The sequence below is a fragment of the Hermetia illucens genome, chromosome 2 (genome assembly GCF_905115235.1).
Source record: "Hermetia illucens chromosome 2, iHerIll2.2.curated.20191125, whole genome shotgun sequence".
Lineage (NCBI taxonomy): Eukaryota > Metazoa > Arthropoda > Insecta > Diptera > Stratiomyidae > Hermetia > Hermetia illucens.
Window position 1 is genome coordinate 110,118,252 of NC_051850.1, and position 17,102 is coordinate 110,135,353.

The following is a 17,102-nucleotide window of genomic DNA, read 5'->3' on the forward strand; positions in this document are numbered from 1 at the left end:
GCTAGTGTTAATGGGATGCGCGGTATCAGTACAACTTCTCCGCTTGGTTTGCCGGGACTAATTGTTGCTCCCATCAAATTTAGTATTTTTTGACCGAAAGTCTCATTCCATTGCAAAGGGATTGAGATTTCGAAGAAGTATGACGTATGAAGAACCAATTTTCAAATTCAAACAATGCGGTGTTATACCGGGTGGTTCCAAAGAATTCAAAAATTCAACTAGATAATTGATTGCGTCTTCTTCATTCGCAGCAGTATCAATGGATTTGTATGACACCAAGTCACCTGGCAATTTTGATGAATTAGAAAATTTAATTTATCAACATTTACATTTCTTGGTGGTAAAATTGCGCGTTCTCTTAACCAATTATGGTTTTATTAGTTTCCAACAATGTTTGGGAAAACGCGATCAATTAATTTTTCTTTTGATGAAAAAATTGCGCAAAAGTTATTTGGTAACGTGTTGAAGCCATTTAAATCGCTTGCAACATTGCCATCGCCTATCTCGAGCAGTTGCTTTGAAAACTCACGGGCTGATATCATGTTGAAGACGTGCACGCATGTTTATGTTAAGCGTACATTTCCCCACAGGAAAGAATTTTTCAAAATGCCGTTGATTTCATCAGCTGGAGTTGATCTAGGAGTAATGGGCAATGGGCACAGCGAAACAACTGTTGATTTCCACTTAGATCCGGCAATGATCAATTCAATACTTCTACATTCTACTACATTGGATATTCATTCCTCAGAATAATTGCGACTTGTTGCAAAACTTGGCAAACATAAGAAAAATAAGATAAGAAGAAGAAGATATTTGACGTAGAAAAATGTCTCCGGCTGCCTGAGACAACAGACAGATAAATATTTGTGTCTGGCTCATACAACAATCAGACAAATGTCTTAGCTGGCATTAGACATCAGACAGACAAATGTCTGCTTAAGCCATCAGGAAAATGTGTGCATGACATCAACACATAATATATACAATGAAACCTACACCCGTCAATGAGAGGTAATGACCCGTTTCAATGGATATGCAATAATCGAAGTCGCATTTGATGCTACATAAGTATCAAACGAGTCGGAAAACCCAGGTTTTATGTTCATCTTGTTCGAGAAACTTTCCATGGGCGTTATCGAATACGATGTATTTTGAGACCTAGATTTTGTATAAATCCATCACTGTGATTTTCGTCAGGTGGTTCGTTTGGATAGGTTTTGAAAACGAGACCTGTTGCACTTTTTGGGACTTATGTTTGAGTTCTCACTCCTCTGTTTCATCCAATATGAGAACATACATATTCTTTGAAAAAAGGTTTGTTCCTCATCATGATATGTTAGGAGCCCCTTAACCCCCATACAAAATAATCGGAACATTTCGTTTGAAACTCCACATGAACATATTCTTTGAAAAAAGGTTTGTTCCTAATCATGATATGTTAGGAGCCCCTTAACCCCCATACAAAATGATGTTGCTCGTTGCTTATATAGCGATTCACAGACAACATATTCTTACGAAACTTCGTGACGATAACTTCAGCGGTTTCGGAGTAAATCTCATGTGACAAGCGGACAGATGGGCAGATAGACTTTGAATCAACTTTAACAGGGTTTTGTTTCACCCAAACCCTAAAAAATCTATATACTTTTGGGAATATCGGCACTCTAATTTCTAATTTGTAACTAATTAATCAAAGCTCACAATTTCAAGTAACATTAAAATGAATCTATGGCTTTATTTTATATTTTTAGTGATGAAATACAATCAAAACATCACATTAAGGTTAAAACAACTAGACTATTTCAAATTAAAATTAAAAGTTGCCCGGTGTGGTCGGCAGCTCGCTGTGGACACTCATGAGTTCGGTTCCAACGACGTCGTCCTCGTGGTTATCATCCAGATACTGACTAGTAGGGGAGCTGCTCAGTCGTGGTGAGTTGTGCTGCGCTTGTTGTGGTGTGGAGGTCAGGTCAACCTCCACTAAGCCGCCCACAAGCAAAACAACGTCACTAGTTGCATGTAAAGGAACACACCGGCCACATGTTTTCACCAAATTAGGTGACAATCGGTTTAGCAGTTTCCGAGAAAATCGGGGGTGGCAGACAGAGGGACAGGCGGATATTGAATCGATTTAAATAAGATTTTGTTTCACACAAAACCTTAATAAGAAAAATGAGGAATAGAGTGAACAAACACTAAACTTGTAATGACAAAATTTTTCTCTAAGCGCGCTCATGGTCGAGTTTCAAGTTAATACGAATCTTATAAAATGATCATGAACTAGAAACAAATCCGGAAACCGACAGCTGGACGCTTCCGATATGAAAGGTTTTAGGTTTTCTTACGTGAGGAATTTTAGCTACGCGATACCCTTTTACACAGTAACATAATTTCATTCTAGAAGGTATTGCATCGACAATAGTGCACTTGCGTTAGTATCTGGCTTCAAAACATTGTGAAAAATTTTCTAGAAAAAGGAGGACATTCACAATTAAGCGTAATTATTTTTATACAATTTACTTTATTTTAAAAATATTCTGCTTAGGTACAAATTATTGAAATAATTAAAAAACAAGTTTTATATTGAACTAACATCCAAAATTTCACTGACTGTTACGACACTAAATCTGCTTCTATCATTAAATTGTGACGGCACATCGGACGGACTGACATGATACTGGGGTAACAAATGTCAATAATGATATTTCTAAACATTCTCATAAACACTCTAGTCCTGTCCGCCAACTCACGAAAGTAATAACAGTAATATGTATTGAACTAATTTGCACTGATTTAGTTTTAAGTACAAACTTCAAATAAATAGAAGTGGATTTTAGTCTCGCGTCATAGTTTATCATTGTTTCAGTAAACAACAACAAGCCGCCCACATCCCGGAGATATCATTCAAACGGTCCTGAAACTCTACTGAAGAAGGGAAGTTCGGGATCCTCAGACCCCGTGGAAAACCTTACTTCAGAAAATAAATAATTAAGGATGCAGCTACAATCAGCGTCGCAACTTAGAGAAAATAAAATTAGTACAAAACTTTATATGGGGAAAATGGTTTCTCCAAAAATATTGATCATTTGACATTCCTGTTATGTGGTAAATAAAACGCAAATTTTGAGCAGTTCTGAGAAACATTCAATCTTTTAATCACTTTTAAAGTAAATTGTCTACTACCCGTGTATCCTCATGTCATAATATACGAAATAAGGTTGCATCCGGCTCTCCTGCAACTAACTCTTCATATTTTCCTGCAACTAACTCTTCATTTTTAAGGTTTTGTGTAAACACAAAACCTTATTAAAATCGGTTTACCGTCTGTCTTTTTTTTTTTTTTTTTTTTTTTTTTTTCCGATGGAAGGTGGAAAGCTTCAAAAGCTACCGCAGGCTCCTGCCACACGGTTATGTGGGACTCTTACCCACTAAAACCACCTCCTTCTCCTTCCACTCTCCCCGCGGGACTCCCATTTGGTATTACGTCGCGGGGCTGGATCAGAATTTATTCTGCGCTCATGTCAACATTCGTGTTCCTCTCGCGTTCATTCTTTCGGATGACTTCCTCCTGCCTATGCTTCTTTCCGATGGCTGTAGTAACTTTTTCAACTTCGGTCCATATCCCCTTGGCTTTCACCATAAGCTCCATGATATTTTCGGGTGTAAAGTGCTCCCCGGTTGTAGCTTCTAATGTAGCCCTTTGGGTTTCGAATCTGGGGCAGTGAAAAAAGACGTGTTCTGCGTCCTCTGGAATGTTTGCACACTGTGGGCAATATGGCGAATCATCACGCCCAAATCGATACAGATATGCTCGATAGCCTCCGTGTCCGCTCAAGAATTGAGTTAGGTCGAAACCTACTTCGCCGTGAGGTCGTTCGATCCATTTCCGGATATCCCATATGATTTTGTGAGTCCAACGGCCTTTTTCTGACTCGTCCCACTTCTCTTGCCATTCCGCGACAGTTTCACCTCGTGCGAACTGTCGCCGACGGGCAGGAGATTCTCCGGTGAGGTACGTTCGATCGTAAAGTCGTTGTGTTTCTTTCGCCAGAATCTCAATCGGGATCATTCCTGCTATCACGCAAGCTGCTTCATTAGAAATTGTTCTGTAAGCGCAACATGTTCGGAGTACACTTATGCGATACGCAGCTCCAATCTTTTTCTTATTTATTGTATTTTCCAGTGCATCTGCCCATACTGGGGCTGCATACAGTAGGATCGAACTGACCACCCTTGAAATAAGGAGTCGACGGCTCGGCCTTGGGCCACCTATATTTGGTAGCATTCTCGCAACCAGCGCTCCGATGTTATATGCCTTGGTTGCTGCACCCTCTACATGCAATCTGAAATTCAACCTCTGGTCAATCATTACACCTAAGTACTTAAGTGCAGGCTTGGAATAAATTGTTTGCGTTCCAACTTTGATCTTAATGGAAGTGCACTTTCTCCGCTTGGTAATAAGTACTACTTCCGTCTTATGCTCTGCGAGCTGTAGACCAGCATTCTTTAACCAGGATTTAATCTCATAGACTGCTTCATTTGCATAGAGCTCGGCTTCCTCGAGAAGGCGTGCAACAACCGTCACACCAATATCGTCCGCGAAACCAATGGAAGCCACACCAGTAGGAAGGTCTAGGGTCAGTACCCCGTTATACATAATAATCCACAAGAGTGGCCCTAGGACAGACCCTTGTGGAACTCCGCATGTCGTTTGGTAGGATTTCATTCCTTCATCTGACTCGCAGCACAGAGTCCTATCGATTAGGAAGTCGGCAACAATACGCACCAGGTACTTCGCCACGCCTAAGTTCATTAGGGACTCAAGTATCTTGCTCCATCTAGCGGAATTGAAGGCATTCTTCACATCAAGTGTAATCACTGCACAACATTTGCCCTTGTCAAGTGCGGTCTTAGCTGTGTTAGCTACTAGGACAAGTGCATCGGTTGTAGACCTCCCCTTTCGAAAACCGAACTGATTTTCGGAGAGACCGCCATCCTTTTCGGCAATTCGAATTAATCTGTTATAGATTACTAGTTCGAATAGTCTACCAATATTATTAAGAAGGCATATCGGCCTGTAGGACGAAGCTTCACCCAAAGGTTTGTTTGGCTTGGGGACTAGAATTAATTTCTGCTTCTTCCATTGTGTAGGAAATACTCCTTCTTTAAGGCATGTGGTGAACGCCTCGGCAAACATATTTGGAGCTATTTTTACTGCTGCCTTCAGAGCTTTATTGGGGACGCTATCCAAGCCAGGTGCTTTGTTTCCAACAATTTTATCCGCAGCTTCGAGGACCTCCTTTTCGCTTACCATTGGAACTTCGGCGGTGTCTATCTCGACAGTGGGAAGGTCAGCGGTACTCACATTCTGCGGGAAAAGATCCGTTACTATCTCATCAAGCAGAGTAGGGGAAGAGATCGGTGGGGAGCGTTTGCCTTTAACTTTCGATATTACGGTTTTATAGGCGCCACCCCAGGGGTTCGTATCAGCTTCATTACACAGTCGCTTAAATTGTTCGCTTTTACTTTTCATGATGGCCACATGTAGTTTCTTCCGAGCGTTTTTATATTCTTCATGTAATTGCTCGTATCCAGATCGGTTTCTATTTCGCTGACTGCGCCTTCTGGCCTTGAGGCAGGCCTTGCGGCATTCTCCGATTTCAGAATTCCACCAAAAGTTCGGAGCTCGCTTCTGTGATACAACATACCTTGGCATGGATGCGTCACATGCTCGTCGCAACTTCTCGCCAATCTGCAGAGCTTTATTTTCTGCGCTTCCTTCAAGCGCTGTATTTTGCTGCAGAACCTCTCCGAAAATCTCCTCGTCAAACCTATTAGCTGCCCACCTTTCAGCTCTCGTCCGAGACCGTTTCAATCGTTTTCCATGTCTGATTTCAAAAATGATGGCCTGGTGGTCGCTATGTGTATATTCGTCACTGACATACCACTGCAGATCCTTAGCTAAAAGATCGCTAACAAAAGTGACATCTATCACGGACCCCATTTCTCTCTTACGAAAAGTGTTCACGCATCCAGTGTTAGCCACTACAAGATTCAGACGAGAAAGAGCTTCGAGTAATATTCGTCCTCTTGCGTTCGTTTCTCGGCTGCCCCATTTGTCAGCCCATGCGTTGAAATCTCCAACCACTATCACTGTCTGTCTGTCTGTCCGTCTGTCTGTCTGTCTGTCTGTCCGTCACACGCATTTTTCTCAGAAACGGTTATAGTTATTGACACCAAATTTGGTTGAAAGGTGGGAACTGTGAACGCTCACGCATACAGTGAGTTACATCCTTTTACATCGAATTTAAGGCAAAAGGGGGGTGTAAATTTTTTTTTCATCAAATATACTCATGTGGGGTATCAAATTAAAGGTCTCGGCTAGTACTGTTCGAAGCCGGTCTTGGTTTTGTCATTTGTTGGAAAGGTGGGGAGTGCGGGGGGTTGAAAGTGACCATTCATTTAAGGGGGCCATTCTCAGAAACTACTCAACCGAAAAATCTGAAAAAAATCAGGAGGCTGCCACTATATGGTGCCTGGGCTCCGAAATACCTTCCATACTGATATCTGTACAAATAAAGTTAATAATAGTATATTACCATAATTTTTAGTAATTGGTTGCAAAACCCCCCTTAAGTTCATGTTAGCACCATGAATTTTCGCAATAATATAGGGTATAACATTGAGCATGATTTCACCAAGTTTGGTCGAAATAGCACTATTGCTAACAAAGTTATCATACGTCAAAGTTGTCGCTTTCTTGCAAATTCAAGACTATGAATGTGAATATCATCCGAAAGTGGATATTCTCACATAATATATGCATATATTACGTGCTACGTACTAAGAAATACACAAAACCTTTCGTACCTGGAGCGTCCAGCTTCCGGTTTCCCGACTTGTTTAAATTTGCCATAGAACTAATTAATTCATTTCATCAAATATTCTTTACAAGTCTTGTAAACGGTAATGACTTATTGGAATTGCGTGGTCGCCAAAGGCCTTCAGAGCTGGTCGGAGCCGACTGAGAGAGCAGAGTTATTCCCAAAAACAAAACAAACATTACCATAAAACTCCACCCGCAAATGCTGAAACTCCACTGAAGTGTTCTGCCAAAACGGTTATTTCTGAGGCTACCAACACTTCATGTGTATATTAGCTGATGTGTGGGATCGCACCGAAATCTGATATATAGTATGGGGAATCTTGATTTCGACCTACTCTGATGGCCTTTGGCCATCGTACAATCCTGAGAAATGATTAGAAGCGGTACTCAACGTCACATTATTCGTTAGGTTCGAACTTTAATTTCAATATGATCAACCAATGGAAGGTAGCCTATTCCGGCTCCCCAACTTCTTTTTAGTGTGTCGGATAGGGAAACAACAGTTCCTCAAGTTTGTTCCCGGCTAGGCTCGACGTGTGTTTGACTTCACCCTTTCTATTTTGGGTTACACGCGTTTCCTCCAGAAGTACTTGCTACTAAGCGCCATAGTTATCCCATCTTGTAAAGTAAAGTTTCGTATCCTTTCCTGATAGCATACCGCGAAAGTTGAGTTCTTCTTCCGAGTTAATTTTTTTTATTACTATTTTAAGGTGAAGTTGTGAAGGCGGCCGGCTTCCCATAAGGGGGAGACCACATTAAAACGCTTGTTTCCACGTACTTTCTTTGTATTTTCTGTTATTGGGAAAAATTTATTGGAATTCAATCAAATTTGGATGTTATGTTAGCCATACTTCAAATTTTCCTGAATAATCCAACATAAAAATAACAAAATTACACGTCATTAGTCCGATGAAGGTCGTAACTATAGTGTTGGATGTGGAATGTGTAGCTACACCAACTTTTATATGAAACCAAGAAGGTTTTAACCCTCCATTACTAACTTAATTTCTAAGAATATGAACGTGAATTCAGGGGAAAATAATTAAAATTAAAAATTTTGTAGCTGTGCAAAAAAATGTTTAAATTGCTACCATTTTTTCGCTAATTATGCAAAAAAGTCCCCTTGTAAATATGATATCATCCGAAATGTTAGTTCATATTCCTGATAATTTGATAAAGATTCATACCTCCAAATTTGATTATGGTTGGTTCGATGCTTTTTGGGTGGAGTGAGTCCCGTAAATGCGAAAAACGTCACTTTGAGAAAAACCCCTTTGAAAAAAATTATCTGAAAAGTCGTATTTCGGATGTGGATACATTTCTCAGTATTAATTACAACAACAAATACAAACGCACTTGTAGAAGGAACCGAGGCGAGTAATTATTAATACACTACTAACATAACGCTACACGATTGTTTGATGACAAGTTACTACCTCCTAGGCGCTCGACCCTGAGCCTGTACACGATAATCACTCGGTTCTACGCTCATAAAATCTAAAGGAGCGTATTCTGGAATAGTTAAGCCATCGATATACTTGTATATCGATTCTGAAAACCTTCTAATGTAGTCCCCCCCCCCTTCTAAAATATGCCTTGGCGGTTTTAGCCTCCAGATAGGTTGTACCATTCGAGCTGGAACTATACCTGACTATCCCCAACACTTCCTCAACAGTGAATTTTCTGACTTGAAACGGCAAAGCCTACATTTCATTGGCACGAATTTCTTCGTGATTTCGTTATTATCTTTTCTCTTTGTAGCATGGAAGGAGCAGGCGGGCGTATAGGTACGTTTTGACGGGATACTTCAGCGGAGCTTCAATATTTTCCGGCGGACCTTCACGAGGTTTCTGGGATAGCTTTGTCCTCTTGTTCAATTTTGCTCAAATCTACTGGCCTTTTAACCATCGCTCAACTGTTTAAGTCATTTCAGAACATTGAAAAATTTGTTGGAAATTGACTACTTACCACGAAGCAGCTGCCTTATGCTTAGTGATAAGTAATTGTTCGATTTCGAAGCATATACAGTATGCATTGAAGTATCTTTGAAGTCTTCAGAACGGAATTATGTTCTTCGATTTTCATAACATTTGCTTGAGTAGCAGATATAAGAGAATAGGTGAGCATTAGATATGCTTCTGAAGTTGTCCTTTCGAAAAATTCCTTCATTATATGTGATATAGTTTTTTGGCTTAACGGGTTGTTCGACTAACACACAAAAAAAAAAAGGTATCATTTTAAAACTATCATTAAAAAATTATAAAAACTATCGGCTTAAACCTTTACATGTTTCTTTATTGTCCTTAAAATTAATATTTCATGATTAGAAAAAACGGAAAAATACAATGGCGGCGGCAGTATCTAGGTACCACGGTCGGCGACCACCAATCAATTCGACAAAACCCCATTAACACCCCTTGTTACATTATAAGCTTTCAACATATAAGCGGGAGGCGACACATTGGGAAAAGCCCACATAAAAAACTCTGACTTAGCAAATAGCATGCAGCGCTGAATTTCTAGCTACTTGTAGAAGTTTGTAACGGTCATACCTTCGATGCTACCTAAGGCCTAGGATTACCTGGTCTATGCAAAGGACCTATTTGAATTTCTTTCTGAACCTTAGGAGACTTTTGCCGGACGGTGAAGAAGAGTACTTCGTTGATCACTGTCGCTAGTAGTAGTAGTGGAGTGGATTGTGTCGCTGCGGATAATAAAGTGATAATGGCGTGCAACCCGTTGCATAGTCACGTGCGCGAATCGCAAGAAACGCACGAATCTTGGATGCAACTCGTTATTAATTTCCTGGTAGGAACGGGTGATAAAAAGGTATATTCTCCATTCCACTTGTTGCCTAGGGGAATTTGCTGAAATAGTAACGATGTTTTATATGGAAAAAGCTGCAGCAGGCAGAGAAACCAGGATCCTGATCATCGTGGCATCTAGATGTCAAACCACCTCATGATTAGCGGTTTCGAAGCCGTGCTGTCCATTACAGGAGCTCGACCAAATCAACAAGTCAGACGAGTCCCTCGGGTATTCGTGCCGGGCCTTAAATTCTGCCTTTTACCGATTAGTTGGTGCCGCATGCACTCCCAGGTGCCGCAATAGCTTAATCAGAGAGTAATCTGCAAGATTACGTAGTTTTTGCTCTTTCCTGATCTAGCCCCTAAGACGCTGCAGTGACCTGCATCCATTCAGACTGAAGCTATTCACTTCCTAATTTTAATTACTATTATATTAGTAATTACAAATTAGAGTATAGGGTATGTGCTGCAGTAGTTGACCAATTAAGGCATTTTTCGTCATTGAAAGTGGATTTATAACCACATTATTTATTATAAGATTTTTTTATTGACAGTGACTGTAATCAGATAACACCAACTAACTAAACGGTGTCCATTTCGTTTGTGAACAGAATGCCCTCTGTTCAGTAGCCCAACCGCTCTATTGACGCGGTTGAACAACCACCAATCATTTCAACCGTGTCTCGCGGCTAGCCGCGATACCCAACCCTTAAAATGTACTGACCACCCAAAGCGGGGTTTTTTGATATCATCAAGTTTGAATTTTCAACCCTACCCCGGGAATAAGAGAAAATGAGGAGGATTTGAAGAAGAAAGAAGGAACTCCCCCTCTCTAATCCTCTTGAAGAACTGTAGCGATTTTCCAACCTCAAAAATTGATTGAAATTAAAAGTGGGGCTATTTTAACTTCGAATCCCAACCCCCCAAGGGTAAAGTCAGGAATGAAGGAAGAAGCGCGAAATCCGCAGTCTCAGGCTCGCGCCGGTCAGCCCCCTCAAAAAGCTACGACCTCTAAAATGGGAGGAGGAGGTTCGATATCCGTGTATATCACGAATTAATATTGCACAGGTAAAACAACCTATTCTTTAACAGTTAGTATTTTCGATATGGAGATGATATATGATGCTGGCTTCCACTTCATTTATGATTCGATTGTGCATTATTCGGCAATCTAACCGCTCTATTGCGCGGTTGGACAAACGCTAGCTCAGCTAGACGCGACACACAACCGCATTTGGTGTTTCGTAGCAGGGGCGAACGCCAAGGCTCTTAACAGCAAGTGCGTGTGAGCCCTAAAAAGTTCTTCTTCAGGAAGTGTCCGGATAACTCAGTGGTTCATGCACTAGGATGTCGTACGAAAGGTCGTGGTTCAAATTTCACTGGTGCGCACCAGGATTTGTATTGTGAATTGACGTCGGATACCAGTCGACTCGGATGTGAATGAATACCTAAGTCAAATCACGGGGGAGCCTTACGGTCTTGAATGAATTTCTCTAACACACTTCAATGGTCGGATCCAATTAGGATATCACGCCAACTATTATTATTATTATTATTCAAAAACAGGAAGGTTAAACCAGTCAAATCAGAGGTTCGGTAGTTATGAACGTCAAAATAGCATCTACAGGCTAGCGAAACTCACACTCCCTCTGGAGCATGTCTTTCCACAGTGCAGGCAACAAATTGCTGATAGTCACTCGAATTTTAAGGAACCACCAGGTTTACACGTTTAATTTACGGGAATTCAAAAATTGCATGCAGCGAGTCCGGACCGGAACAAGCAGTTGTTATACCTTTTTCTTTACGAACTTGCTCTTCGTCATGTTCAGCCTCAGCCCCATTTCGCTTAAAACCAGCAGGTGCTGTCGCACGTCTACGTCTGCAAGGAGCAGGAAGTCATTAAAGTATGGTAATTCTTAGTACCCAATTGAGCAAGGGTAGCTTTCTTTCAATGGCATAGTAGGACCCAAATGATACGGTCACGGTCTTTTTTCATTCAGTAAGTGAAATTTTGCAGAACGCGTATTTCGAGTCTGGACTTGTTCCTAATGTAGTCTTCGCTCGGCGGCTGGAAATACCCTCGATGAGAAGGATGACATCAACATAGCTTGCTTGTCAATGACGAGAGGCGCCGGTTGACAGTTTGGCTACTGTCGGCAGGCTAGGTGCTCTGAGGTGGCGGTGAGGAAGATGGGGCGGCAACCCTGTCGGCTGAACCAAAATCAAGTGGCCGAGGAGAACCTCCATAGTGGCGGTACCGGGAAACGCTGTATCGCATTGGCTTGTCGGCCGTGATGCAGTAGGCGAATGCTCCACGGCCTAGCTAGGGCGATCAGACCCGAGTCTGCACGGGGACGCATATGAAGTGGCTTCGGCTACGAAACCTTACCAGGGGTATACTGGTACGATGGGAACCGGGGTAGCCCCTGGACTCATATACTTCCGGAGAATTCCTGTCGTATATGAGTACAGCTCGGTTATTTGCGGTTGGCCCCCTTGTGGGAGCTTCATGGGGGTTGTGGTTATGCTCAAGCGAGAACAGACCTTCGGGCCTCGACGTGGTGTTGCGTATCAACACGGTTGCCGTACTCCATAGTTCGGCAGAGATTTAGGTAAATCTTGCATCCACCAGTATGAATGCTAAGCCATGCACTTCGTATAGACTGGTACCGTTGTGTTTTTCTCAGCGGGGCTCTAATTGTGGTAATAAAATCAATCCGTGTCTGAAGAGGACCGTAGGATTAAGTCTACATGACAGGTACCTACGTTAAACACCATGGGCTTAACTATCGGCAGGCTAATCACATCAACTGTCCTGTGATCGATGCACAATCTCCTCCATTCGTGCCGATCGTACTTCAAATTGTTTACTTCCTGAGAAGTATTTCATGCCTGCCGCTCCTTAGACTTAACAGGAAAGGTTACCCGCTTGAAAGACACTTCCCTCCTTTCCGTCATCCGTCAGGATTTACCTATATTATTCTGCTCAGCCCGCAGACAAATTACAAAATGGAGAGTTTGCCTCTGTATTTCGAATATCGACCTACGACGTAGAAATTCGGGAAATCTGCCATGCATAACAAAGCCCTCTAGCAGAATATAGTATAAATTTCAGTGCAATCTTGCTCGAATCAAATTTTGAATGAGAAATGTAGACATCCCTGAATCATTCCACGTGGGAAGGCTATACCAACCAAAAGGATCTTCTCCCGAGCTTTCGTGTCAACGTCAATCAGTGCGGTGTACCACAGAGTGATACTATGCAGTACTTAAATACCTGAGTTCGAAAGAAATGCGTTGATGATCTATTAAGAGAAAGACAAACGACAATAAATATGAAAGATTTTCCAAGCGCTGAACGGATGGTAACGGAAAATTCGCCCCAAAGTTAGCGAACAGCCAAAGTATAAACAATCAGGACGAAAACACCCCATAAGCTACTCCGAAACAAAAACTCTTAACAAAAATATTTTCTAGCATAAAATAAAGGAAGAAAATTAAGAAGTATTAATAATAATAAGCAGGAAATCGCAGGACTCAAATCAGCACAGACAATATCAGCAGACGGTAGAAGAACACAGTGCACAGGATTTACCAGAACTACACGATCCCCAGTAAGACACTCGTAGTAGAAATTCTTGTCACACTAAAGCAGAAACTTTTTCCCATATGAAGTGTGTGGTATGGCGAAAGTCACTCCAGACCAGTTGAGAATGCAACGTCCGCGCGAAACCAGTTGAATTTCTTCATACCAATCAACGAATGTTAACAGATCGTCCAAATTCTATAATTTTCGGTAACAGAAGGAAAAGAGTATTAAGGTGGAATTTGGTGGTTACCCGCCCAGGATGCTGAGCATCCTGAGAAGGTTACCACAGAAGGCACCCACCATGCAACTATACTGGGCATGAATTTTACGGCTGGTACTGTGTGAAGGTTCGACGAGTGATACACGGCTAGAAGAGCTGGAGGGGTCCTTGTTTAGATCGCATGCAGAATTTCTGGAATAAAAAGTTTGCTTACGCTCGATTGGTACATAGCATAACTCGGGTCATTAGTCGGCCTGAGGGATTTCCGCCTTTGCTCAATGCGGGGATTATGTACCTTATCCCTAAGAAGAACACTGTGCAGAACCCCGCAGACACAAGATTAATTACTTGCTTACCAACCTTTTCCACGCTCATAACGTCTATTATAAGTGGAAGGGTCAATGCCGCTTGTTAACATGATGGGTCGCTTTGCGTATATTATTGGTGTTGCTTAAACGAAAACACGTGGAAAAGGAGGTGAACTATAAACCGCTGGTTCGGTGAAATCAAAGAAATTTGGCGTCTCGCGAAGGTGATTGTAGTTCTCATAACAACTACAGGTATTGTAGTCAAATCCTTTATGGCTTCCTTTTATATCCTGGAACTCTCACACAGTCTGGTCCATACCTTGATTGCTACTACCAAAATAGATCAAACATCCATAGCAGCGGATGATAAGATAAAAAAATTGAAGACTCTCCTGTTTGTAATTTTAAACTTCTATGCACTTTACCTGTAAGACTCATAGGTAACACATAGGTCACCTCCACCCGTTCGGAGTGAGATCGCAGAATGAGAATGGACCAGTGAGAAGAGTACAGACACAGCATAGACCGACTATCTCCCCGGTTCCGTCAATAGTTCAAACCCATTCTTAACGAAAAAGACACGAGATTTAAAATAATTAAAAGAAAAGATCGTCATTGTTCAAAAAGGCAGGAGAGGTCAAACTGCAATACTTTCAATATATACCCACAAAGGCTCGTATTTCTAAACAATTCTGAAAAGTAATCACTCATAACTATAAGATCCGAAACAAATACAATAAGTCGGGCGACCGGAAGCTTGACGCTTCAGGTATAAAAGTTTTTGCGTTTCTCTATGGGGGAAGCGATGAGTGCACATAGTTAAAAATTCCATTGCCCTCCATTTTTTAGAGAGAAATTTAAATAAATTATTTGATGGAAAGCACTGTATTGATAATAGTCAACCTCACACTCGCTGTTTAGTATTATTAGTAAATGCGAAGAACTTAACCTACAACAGACACAAACAAACTGGGAAACCGGAAGCTGGACGCTTCAGGTTTTGTGTTTCATGTGAGGAGCATAACGCAGTTCTCGATTGGCTGTTAGCATTGGCTCGAGATATTTAAATCGCGCAGTTCTGTCAGTGGCAGTAATCTGCCCAAAATGAATTTAAGGCGGGTTTTTAGTCAACTTCTAAAAGTTGGTAATATACTATTAGCGAGTTTATTTGAGTAGATATTAGAATGGGACATATTTTCGGGCCTAGATTTTATCTAAGTCGATTTTTGGGTTGGGTAGTTTCCGAAAATGAGCCCTGTCTCACTTTAAACTAATATCAGATTCGGAAAGTACTAATTGAGACCGTTCATTCGATGCTCCACATGACTATAGTCGATGAAAATAATTCTTGCATCCTCCCTTTACATGTATCCCTTTAAACTGCACGCAAATTTATGTCACTCACTGTATGCATGGGATTTCATAGTTCCCATCTATCCACCAAATTTCGTTCGAATTGCTTCAGCCATTTTGGAGAAAAGTGCGTGTGGTAGACAGACAGACAGACAGTGAATCGATTTTATTAAGGTTTTGTTTTACACAAAACCTTAAAAAGGGTCTGGGAGAAGTAGATTTTTCATAAATGCGACTTTAATATTTCACGCGAATGTCAATTATTCTCGTTAATCGTGACGTTAGCACCTTATTTGAATGGTTTTGGAAGCAATAAATTCGCCGGAAATTGTCGCAGGTATACAAAATATTATCCTCTATGCTGGTGCGAAATTTGGTAGTTCTAGGATGAATTTAAGGGTGGTTTCTCAGTCAATTTCTAAAAGTTTGTAATATACTGTTAGTAAGCTTATTTGAGCAGATATCGGAACGGGACATATTTTGAGGCCTAGCGCATCTTACTGATTTTTTCGAATTTTTGGCTTGGGTAGTTTCCGAAAATAAGTCCTGTCTCCCTTTATATGTGTACATTTTGACTCCTTATTCACGCACTTTGCAATTCACGTCAAAACTGGTACCAGATTCGGAGAGTACTAATTGAGACCTTTCATTTGATACTCCACGTGGCTATATTGGAAAAAAAAATTTAACATCCCCCTTTTGGGGAAAAATGCGTCTGACAAACAGACAGACAGACAGTGAATCGATTTAAATAAGGTTTTGTTTTGCACAAAACTTTCAAAATGGCAATCTTTTGTCGTATTTAACCAAAAACATTCGTGGTTACTATAAGTATTACGCTTGTACAAAATCACCCCAAATGTGGTTCTTCTCCTGACAACAGTGATAAAAAATTGGTGAACGAATATATCGGTGTCTTCACAAACCTTGAGAGACCAATCAGGCGTGGCATCTTTCAAGGCGACACTCTATCCCCGCTGTGGTGTAATTACGTGGTATTTCTAGCGATTAAATTATTTGAAATAATAAAAACATGCTTTTCCTATTAGCTAGTGTTAATTTACAGGTGTTGCAAATACCGATATTGCGGGAACCGCTTGTTCCTAAGTCCTCTATTTGGATCCATTATCCCATCCCATCCAATAATAGTATGACTATGATCAAACTTGGGGATAATATGCTTCATATCATGTTTTATACTACTACCAACTTCTATAATTCTGGTATGAACTTAAGGGGGGTTTTACTCAATTTTCCCAAAAATATGGTAATATACTACTATTAACTTAATTTATAAAGATATCGATATGGAGAGTATTTTGAGGCCTGGGCACCATATAGAGGCAGCTTCATGAATTTTTTCAGATTTTTCAGTTTAGTAGTTCTGTGAATGAGCCCGTCAAAGAAATCATCAATTTCCACCCCTCCCACTCCGTGCCTTTTTAACAAATCTCAAAACTAAGACCTGTTCCGAAAAGTACTGATCGAGACCTTTCTTTTGATACCCCACATGACTATATTCGCTGAAAAAAATGTTTAAACCCCCTTTTACATGTATGGGGACCCCCCCTGCCTAAATCTCAACGTAGAAGGATATCACTCACTGCATGTCTGCGGGGGCCACAGGTCCCACCTTCTCACCAAATTTCATGTCAATCGGTATAGCCGTTTCTGAGAAAAATGCTTGTGACAGACAGACAGACAGACGGACCTGTGAGGAGTGGCCAGATCTCCCATCAGGCGCGACCCCAGCTGGAGGACTGGGGCATACCTATTGATGTGTAAATATGCGTTCATGCACTTTTCTTTTCAGACTATGCATGGGCTAGTGTTTGCTCATCTTTGGTGCGTGGACCAAAATGGCTATGGGAAGGACACCCAGAAAATAAAACCAACATGGACGAATTGAGAAGGAGTAAAGTTACGGTGCAGGGGCTCG